Raw genomic sequence first — 10457 nt, 5'->3', positions numbered from 1 at the left:
CCCTTCTCCCCATCCCCAGCAGGTACCAATAAATTGTTATATGTAATTATAGAGTTCTACAACCAACAATTACAAAAGCCTTCTCTAGTGGTAGGAGGAATGGAGGAAAAGGGGATTGGAAGTATTTCCTTGTCCCTTTAGTGTTCCTTGACTCTTGTCTTTGTACCTCTCCCATTTCTGTAATCCCATTTGTTTTGTTTTGTTTTTACCACTGCTCCACTACTCTTCTCTTTGTTAATATTACAAGCACATACCCTGAAATCAGACTGCCAAGCTTCAACTCTCCACTCTGCCACATACCATATAGATGACTTTGGACAAGTTGGTTAACCTTTGACCCTGTCTCCTCATCTTTAAAATGGAGCTAATAATAATATCGCATAGAGTTGCTGTCTACCACATAGAAAATGCTATTTAAGTGTTAACTATTACTTAATAGGAAAGATGACTGCATTTATGGCATTGATTAAATCCCCATCATCTTACTCCTCACACAGACATGACCTTAAAATTCCCTTAGAAGTAAGAATTCTTACATGAGTACAGTCCAGATACACATTCACCTCTTCTACATATTCTTTCATTTGAAATGAAAATTCAAACCACTGTGTTTTATACTAGGCATTTCTTTGGGTAAAGATTAAAAAATTAGGAAACTTTACCATTTCTCTAATAAATCACAGGTCATGTCTTCTATTTTACCACCCTAACAGCTTTATTCTTTCTTTTTAACTGATACACTTCATCCAATAACCTTGAATCACTAAGATTTCTAAAACCCAAAACATTCAACTTCACTTCGCAGTTGGTTACAAGGTTTTATGAATTCTATTTCCTAATTGGGATGTTGAGGTCTAAAGTACGTTTTAAAAATCATAAAAATCATAGAGATCCATGGGGAAGAATAAAAAGATTAGAACAGGGGTTCCTGACTACTAGAGAACTCATTTTAATTCTGATAATGATCAAATATCAGCATTTTAAATAGGTCCCAATTCCTCCAGCACAATATCACCTTTCTCTTCACAAAATATTTTTTAAAGCATTTTAAATGTTAGAAACTTTTGGAGTTTCTGTCATTTATACCCAGGAAAAGAAATATAGTCTGACATATGTACTAAGTGCTTTGGGGGAGAGGTGTCTCATTAAATTTTACAATGACATGGAGAGGTAAAAACTATTGCTAGTATAATGTAAAGCACATAAAACTGGCTGGCACATAAGTGCTATGTTAATGTTAGTTCGTATTATTATCTTTATTTTGCATATGAGAAAATAGCAAAGTTAAATGGCATGTTCAAGATCACACAGCTAGAAAGCTGAGATTTTACTGATTCAAGTACTGACTGAGGTATATAGCCACGAAACCCACGTTTAACTCAGAGTATATTATCTGATCCCTTAAATTGTGGGCCAGACAACACACATCAGTACTATTTTGCTTTGGACCAGGTTAGTAGGTTGTTTTGGTGGGGGTGGGGGTGGGGGTAGAGATAGGAATCTGAAGGAATATGGTGAGGAGATACTGTCATGCATTTTGCTGCCATTACTTTTGTAGCCCTATAAAATTTGCCTCCAATTATTTCTGTTAATTTATAATTATGTACAATGTATTTGTATCCTGATTGCCAGTGAATACTAGCATATTTATTGCTAGAAGACATCAAATTTAACACCTAATCTAGCCACCACACCACCCCCAATTTTACATTTTAGGATGCCAAGACCCAGAAGCCTAAAAAATAAACAAAATGCCTTTGCAACCTCCCTCCACTTGCAGCGTGTTTAAAGCACAGGCTATCACCCTGGTTCCAGGCAGCACGTCCCATGTAATACCTGTTTTCCTAGGCAGTCTTAAATAGAGTTTAAGAGTTTTCCAGATGACTTCTATTTTTATGAACTCTTGAAAGCTGCTAGGAAGAAGTAAGCAAAGCACTCGTTTAGTAAAGTGTCTCCCTGCTATTTGTGCATCTAGCAGAATGTACCTGAGTAGAAAGAAACAGATATTAAGACAATCTTAGATTTTTCATTTATGCATTCAAATATTGTTGAGTTGCTCCTCTGCACCAAAGCAGTCCTAAATCATTAGAATTTATTCTAAGTTACCACACTGATAGAGATAACAGACGTTTGAGAAATTAATGGCTGTATATAGAAGTATAAGAAATGGTTCTGATCCTAAGGGAAGCTTACATTCCAGTTGAGGAGGTAAGACCAAAAAAGATCATAAACACGTTAAAATAACATCTACTAAGTGATGCATTGTGTGGCAGGGAAAAAATACAAGAAAGATAATGATCAACACTGGCTCCAGTCACTGAGGAAGATTTGCACACTTATAAGTAGGATGGGAATTGGACCTTATTAGAAATCAAATTTATCTCAATAGGTAAAGGCAGTCCAGTTAATGTTAAGTTACTGAGCACTGATATGACAGTAGCTGTTAAAGTACTTTATTTTTATTTAATCCTCACAACAACCCTGAGATGGGTACTATTATTATTTCCATTTTACAGATAAGAAAATTGAAGCACAAGTTAGGTCACTTGCCAGAGTCCACTGGGCTAACATAGTAAGCGGAAAAAAGATGAACATTTAAATGAAGACACTGCTTGCTGTGTGGGTGGAGAAAGTGGACTAGACCTTGGGAGTTCAGTTGTGCATTCATTCATTCACTCAGATGGACTGCAGCAGAGCTCAGCCTTCGGTTCTCTTCATTTTCCACTCTCTCCAGGGTGCTTTTATTCACTTCCATGGCATTGCCTTCTCCAGCAATAACCTTCCTTCTGAATTCCAAACCATTTTCTCTACTGGAGACATCCACTTGGATAACGTGCAAACACCTCAAGTATTAAATCCTAAAACTCGTATATATTCTTCTTCCTTTCCCCACGAAACTGCTTACTGGACCTTATCTCCTGTGTCTATAAAGGGGATCACAGCTATGTGATCTGTCTGTGATCTAGACCTTAGTCTACGGTGACTCCTCTCTCCTGCTTATCTCCTTTTCCCAAATTACTCACCAAAATCACGGAGCTTCCACATGAAATCTCCTGAAGACTCACAGCAGGGAAGCCCAGAAGAGTTACAGAAACAAACGTAGGGAGTCCCTGCAGGTGCCCAGGCAAGCTTTAAAAAGGGCACTCATCCCCATCATGGTAGACAACTGTGTGTGTCTACTCCCCTCAAGCCCTTCTTGTATTTGGACTGCCTAGCACAGACAGACATTAACACTCGATACTTTTTCATATGCATGATTTCCATAGCTCTTAAACATGATCACAGCAATAGATATGAAGCTTTGGTTTTCAACACTCAGCATCAGAATTACCTGGGGATCCTAACAAGACAGTGTAGGCTGTCTGGGCTCCAAACCTCAAGATTCTGCTTAAGGTTGGGATGGCGCCTCAAAGTGTGTGTGTTTAACCCCATTCAGTGTATGAAGCTGAGAACGACTAACATCAAAGCACTTTTCACATACCTATCATTTAATGTCCATCCCTAAAGAACATCTAATTTTACAGTTGGAAAAACTGATGCTTGTTGGAGAAGTTCAATTTTATTTGCCCAACATCACAGGGCAAATGACAAGAGTGGGACCTCTGAACCATTCACTTGAAATATCTATTCCATTCAACATACTAAACAAGAATTTTTAAAATATCTACAAAATGTCCCACACATTCTAATAAATCTGCAAGAATTATTTTAACTTGTTTTGAAAATTCGTTATCTCATTACGGTCTTCGCAGAAGCTAGAACAAAATTCATTATTTCATTCCGGCCTGATTTTTAGACAAATCACAGGCTGGTTACAGGAAAACAGGTCATTTGAGGGGAAGCCCCTGCTCAGCACCACACCATGACCCACCATGATGGGACCCTCTCTTGGCAAGCCAGCACTGAATGACCCACATTCCTTAAAGAGTTCTCAAAGGAACATAGGAAATGTAATAATGAAATGATACTGTTAGGTTTTTTCTGTATTTACGTTGAATATGGGTACCTTGGCTAACATTATTGCTATTGTACACGTCTAATTCGATTTGCCATTTTTTGAAAAACTTGTCTGCATAGAGAGTAAATGCATTCCCAGCCCTTTTAGTGGTTTCACAATTTGACAGCAAGCCCAGTAGAGGCTAAAGACTGAACATCCCCATATAAAATATTCCTACTCTTGGTATCCTTTCTCATGAACATTCTGGAGAAAACTGGAAATTGCTTTTTTCTTCCATCAAAATCTCAACCTGTAATACTGTTTAACCAATTATGCATCACTAACTTTAAAAAGAATCCCGTCATTTAACATTGTCATTTTAAACATGACAGTAGTTGCCTTACCTTCCCAAATAAGAAAACAAGACCTACATTATTTCAAGAAATTCATCGAAGAGGGGAAACCTTAAAAAAAAAAAAAAAAAAAAAAAAAAGACAGTGCAAAAAATGCATGACTGCTGTTAAGAGTTTAATTTTAAGACAAAAGCACTACATTATAATTTAAACATAATCTTTCAGAAAAGAAAGTTTAGTGCAAATCAAAACCCCATTAAAGCCCACTATAAACTTCACATGAAGATTCTAGAAGTAGGCTTCTAGAACTGGAAACACTTGGTTCCAACAAAATCTGCTTAGGGAGAATATGTCTTGAAAATGTCAAATGGTACAGAGAACATTATGTTGGTTTAGAATCAAGTCAACCAGGTTCTAAAAAAAGACATGCTGATAGGTCTTAATACATGTAATTAGTTGTAGCATGCTTTATCAATTATTGTAGAAGCAATTTACAACAAATTTCTGAGTATTTCGAAGTTTTCTTTATTGCCTTAGCCAATCTCTTAACTACACTGCAATAATTATATAGCCATCTTCCAATTTCTTTTAAAAGGGCTCCACTTCATCAGTTTGAGATTGGCAAATGTTCTCTAAAAGTGTGATAAAGCCCAGTGTAACCCAAGGCCATCCATACAACAAAGGGGCAACTATATAAATCCTTTTCTCAAGTATTTATTCAAAGCATAGCCTTCCATGACATGTTAAATGTCACATTTAGGTACTGGCATAATACAACTGTTAAGTGTCTTCCAATATTTTAAAGAAAAATTTCAAAAAGCCAGGAAAGTAACCTTGCTTCCAAATTCTAAAATACAAACAGAATATAGCCTACACAAATAAAATGTGTATCAACTAACCTTGAAATAAACTCTCTCCCAACACCGAGCAACTTAGGTAAGTTTCTCAAAATAGAATCCGATAACCCTAATATCAATGTTTAACAAATGAGGACCTATCTGTACTTTCTCTGAAGACTTTAAAGAATGCCTCCCATGACAACTAAAATAACTGATTTGGGCTGCTTAAACAAGGAACACCTTGCTCATACTTAGGATTTCATTCCTACAAAGTATCTCACCCTTTTTAAGTAGTAAAATAATTTCGTCAAGTCCTTTTTCCATGCCCTTTAAGCACCTTTCTGTCTCCCCAAATTATCCACCTCTACAGAGCTTACTGGAGAAAATGAACATCTAGCAGAGCATTCTGCTCTGTCTTCCTAAATTACATATTCCCTTGGATCCTGCAGTCTTACCCAAAGGTACTATACTATAGCCACTTATAAAGGGAAGCTGTTGGAATTATCTCCTTCATGAGAATCTAAAAGATGCTTATGGACAACAGGGCAATATATAACTAGCCCAACTCAAGACAACAGAAAAAGTCAGTTTCAAACAGAGTTGCTGACTACCAATTAATAATGGAATGAATGAATGAAGTCAGTGACAAACCAAAGGGGGCAATATGCAGGCGACAGAGGAATGTACTGCCTCTGAAGAGTTTAATCCCAACCACCTACCCCCACCACCTCCCTTCCCCAGTATGGCACACTACTGCTCCGTGTCCTCTGGTACACTCATTAGAATGCTAAGTCTCTATGGTTTTTTTCAAGCTAGACTTAGGGTCCGTGATTAAAATGCTTGAGTGGTGTAAGTTTTATGAAACATGCACCTTTATTTGTCTTTACATGAGATAAAAGTAAAAACAGAAAAATGAAAAATCCTTATGAAACACAGCAAGCTTAACTCTAACCACCTTAAAACAGTCCTTACAACTTCAGTGTAGGTAAGATCACTTGGTGTGTGTGAAATACAGAATCCCAGGGAACACCTCCAAACAATACTGATTCTGATATAAATAGCCTGCAGGTCTCTTTGAAATATCAACCAGATTATAATCAACACTCCCCAACTTTCCAGATTATAGGCAACTGACAGCAATATACAGCCCAACCCACCAATTTACACAACTGGATCTTGCTAGAACCATGTTACACATGCAAAATTTCAGACCAGACTCCTAATTATAGCCAGTAGTGAAGAAAGGAAAAAGTATGCATTCTTCTCAACTTTTCAAAAGTAGGTAGTTAACAGTCTTCATGAAGTCTGGGGTCATCCTTAAGTATTAGTACACTGATAAATTGCACTATTAAGTAAACTGCATCCAAAGAAATTTACTTTATTGAGATGTGCATCCATTATGCATGGATCTAGATTTTCACATTTCAGGTTAATCTGACTCCAAACCAGATAAACTCATTATACATTTCAGGACCAACACAAATACTGTGATGGACAGTGGGATCAGTCCTTGTTTTAAAATTCCCAATACCTCAAGGCCATAAAGTACTTTTGAAGTACAAGACAACTTCAAAGAACTTTCCCAAGCAGTAAAACAAAGCACATAAAAGTATAGAATACAAAGACCTAATAATCAGATCCTAATGTTATTGAGACTACCTTTCAAAACTATCTCGGCATGAATGGCACCTGGACAGGTGTCCACATACTATATTCTAACTTGTATACAACGAAGAATAGTGAAGTAACTGCCACCCCAATGTGGAAAGAGTAATGTAGTAATAAGACCTGCAACCTTAAAATACGTATTTGAAGGTTAAAAAAGGAGTAAGAGGAAACCCAGAACCCCAGGAAGAGAGATTAACTAACTCACCTCGTAGCAAACATCTAGTAAACCAAAAGGTATCAAAATTTGACTTAGGACAAGAGACCTAGGAAGGGGGGTTGGTAGCTCTAACAGGGTCTACAAAACTGTTGAGAGAAGTGAAATCAAAGCTTCCTAACACTGTCCAATAGGTAAATGAGATTTGTTCTATAATAAACTGGCAAACTACTTGTAAACTTCTACTTCGCTGACCAAATTTTAGAAGGGTACTGAACCACTAACATTTTGTCTCCCCAAATCTGTCATTACCACACACACACAAAAAGGGTGCTAAAAGTAAACACGCACCTGGTCTTCTGAAATCCTAAAACCCATTACTTAAAAAAAGGCGGGGGTGGGGGGGGCAACATAAAAAATATATAAGGTCAAAGAAAATGGGAGAGGGAATTCCCTGGCGGTCCAGTGGTTTTAGACTCTGCGCTTTCATTGCCATGGGCGCAGGTTCAATCCCTGGACTGGGAACTAAGATCCCACAAGCCATGCAGCCAAAAACAAAAAGAAAATGGGAGAGGAAACTACAAAATTTTGGAAGCTGCAAACCTTTGAATAAATGGCAATTGACTAAGGAGACAAGAAAACTTAATATTCTGTCAGCAGTGAGGATATTTCAGATTGTACCACAGAACCCCCAAAGGCTTATTAGCAATCGGCAGCCCAGGTATCTCTGTAAACAGAGGTAAAAGGGACTAAAAGAGGATTGGTTGAAAGTCTGTTTGACAAGCAGTTAAACCTCCAGATCCCCTCTGTACTGCTGGACAGCTGAACTCTTCCATCCTGGCAGAAACTTGTCTGAAGCAGGTAAGAGGGTGGTCTTCGGACTCAATAGGCATACAATGATGAAAATAAAGGAGTTCAAGTAGTTTACTTGTTCAGATCCCTCAGGTTTCTCCCCTCACTGGGATCTCAGAACACTGGCAGCCAGGTTTTTTACCCTCCAGGCAGCAGAGTAGAAAAAGACTTCTCTGATGAACCTGATCAGCTCAAGGAAGGAAAAAAAAAATGTATCAAGAGGTTCCTCAATAAAATGACACAGCCCGATCACCCAGTAGTGAACCCCATGGTTGACAAATACCCATCCCTCAGCCCCACAAATTCACAACATCCAAGCTGCTTTAAAAATGCTGCACTCCTAAATGTGAGACAAGGATCACCAAACATTTGAGGAAGATTATAGGCAGAGGCCAAAGCAACAGGCAAGAAAAGCATCTTGGAGGAAACAAACTCTGAAAGTTACTGTTAACTTTAGACTTGAATAAATGATAATACACACCCATGTAAGAACAGGTTACTACTTGTAACACAGGTTGGAGAAAGAGGTCTTAGATATTAGATGACTGAAATTAAAAACCTTAAAAAAAGTTGAAAGATTAAGTTGTAAAAATCGCTCAAAGGATAACAGCCTGCAACGGAAAACAGGAAAACCAGATACGCAGGGCTCACACCCAAAAAACAATTCTGGAGGAAAGACTGGGGTGGTGAAGGACATGAGGAAAGATCAGCTCCAGTAACATTTCCCAGGATTGAAGAGCATGTTTACACAATGACAGGACCCACTGAGTGCTCAGCACAATGGATGAAACAAACCCAAGATAGTCATGAAACTGGAGAACACTGACAGTGGTAAAACCCTAAGCATTTCACATGAATGATGAAAAATCAAACAGCATCAAATCTCTTCACTAAATCTTGAATTCTCCATTGAGCCAAACTAGTTATTCAGTTACAAGGATGGAACAGACCTTTATAGATGGGAAGGCCTCAGAAGCAGGAAGATGGGCTATACAAAAGCAAGCCCTGGGATTCAAGAAATAAAGGACCTAAGTTGACAGGCACAAGGCAACGCCCCAGAATGACGGCAAGGCCCCAACTCAAGTTATTCAACAATTCTGAAGGGCAAGGAGTTCAGATTGAAATATAAAAGACCTAAGAAAAACATGAAGCTGATAAATGGATTTGTACAAAGGGAGAGTTTTTCAATTCTGTGCAAGTCTGAAAGTAAATTACAGCCCAGTACACAGAAAAATATTCATCTAGGTCAAGAAATAACACCTGAAATGGATCTAGGAATAGCACTTCAAATGTGACATCGAATATATGGAAACAAAGAGTATAAAAATCAAGGTTAAGAACTGTTTTTCCCTAACCTGTGTGCAAGCGTTAACTTTTATAGAAAGTTGTAAGTAGGAATAAATCACCCCCTAAAATTAAAACATTAAACTGCTGGGGGCAAAGAATTAAACCTCAGTACATCTTTAGTTGCACCTTTCTAATTAAATCTAAAAATCACAGGGCACAACATTTTGACATGACAAAGAATCAAAAATTAATTTGATAGCTTTACATTTATCCAATGAAACAAGCCTCATTTTTTAAAACCAACCAGTTTTAACTTTAAAAAAAAGGTTTTGATGTGGAACATTTACAAACCTCACCTTCTTAAATCTAGCTTTTAATTCAATCAGTTTCAACCCCCCTTTTAAAAAAGGTTTTGAAGTGGAACATTTATATAAAACAAACATAGTACTGCTTAACAATCCCAAAACAAATTCACTAAGTTTGATCAGGGGTCTGCAAACTTTTTCTATGAAGGGCCAGATAGTAAATATTTCAGGCTTTACAGTTCTGTCATAACTACTCAACTCTGCTGTGGTGCAAAACAGCCATACCAGAAACATAAACAAATTTAGCATAGCTGTGTTGCAATACTGTTAACAAACCAACAGGCTGCAGGCCCCCAACTTAGATGTCTATCATGTAAGTTTAACCTACTTCAGTTAAAATTAACTTCTGTTCACTAAAATGCTTGCCTAGTTGGAGGTCAATTCTTAACATCAGACAATTCAACTCCACAAAAGGGAAAAGAAAAAAAAAGAAGAAAAAAGGCTGTATAAAAATCACTTCACTCTACTACAGAATTATCAGACCATTTCTCACCTATAATGTACTTTTTTCTGCCTAACTGTTCTCAGCAGCCTGGCTTGACTTAGCTGACTAGTCCGGGTCTTAAATTACCACTCAGGGTAAAAGACTCATTAACAGTCACTTGAGTAATAACTTCAAAGGATTTTCCAAGTTGATGGGTATCAGTTCCCTGAGTGCTATTAACAGATACCAAAAGCCTTTCAACTGCAAGTTTATCAATTTCTACACTTTACAAACAAAACAAATGACAGAAAAGAAACCTTCCAACTTAATCCTAAAGCCATCAACTAAACTCCCAGCTACACATTCTTAGAATGACTCAGAACTCTTAGGTGCCTTCAAATCCCAGTCCAGGATATTTTAAAGCCCTAAATCCAAAAACCTAAGACTTTAATGGAAATAAAAATCCTCCAAACAAATGAACACACACACATAAACACAGTATACATTTCTTTAATCCTCCCTCGACACTCAGACAGCTATTGAGTATAAATCCACCGCAGCCCTAAAAATCTCTGAAC

The 10457-nt window shown here is 37.5% G+C and overlaps 1 protein-coding gene across 2 annotated transcripts in view; it reads right to left on the bottom strand.

The window, feature by feature from the left end:
- Positions 1-10359: 10359 nt before the first annotated feature.
- HNRNPD (heterogeneous nuclear ribonucleoprotein D) overlaps positions 10360-10457 on the bottom strand; it is a 17868-nt gene continuing 17770 nt past the window's right edge. For both annotated transcript variants that reach the window (XM_007447551.1, XM_007447553.1), the window contains one exon: positions 10360-10457. This exon is cut by the window's right edge and continues 750 nt beyond it. The gene's annotated coding sequence lies outside the window, so the exon portion shown is untranslated.

This window comes from Lipotes vexillifer, unplaced genomic scaffold, assembly GCF_000442215.2.
Source record: "Lipotes vexillifer unplaced genomic scaffold, Lipotes_vexillifer_v1.1 scaffold272, whole genome shotgun sequence".
NCBI lineage: Eukaryota > Metazoa > Chordata > Mammalia > Artiodactyla > Lipotidae > Lipotes > Lipotes vexillifer.
This window is presented reverse-complemented; position numbering and strand designations above follow the sequence as displayed.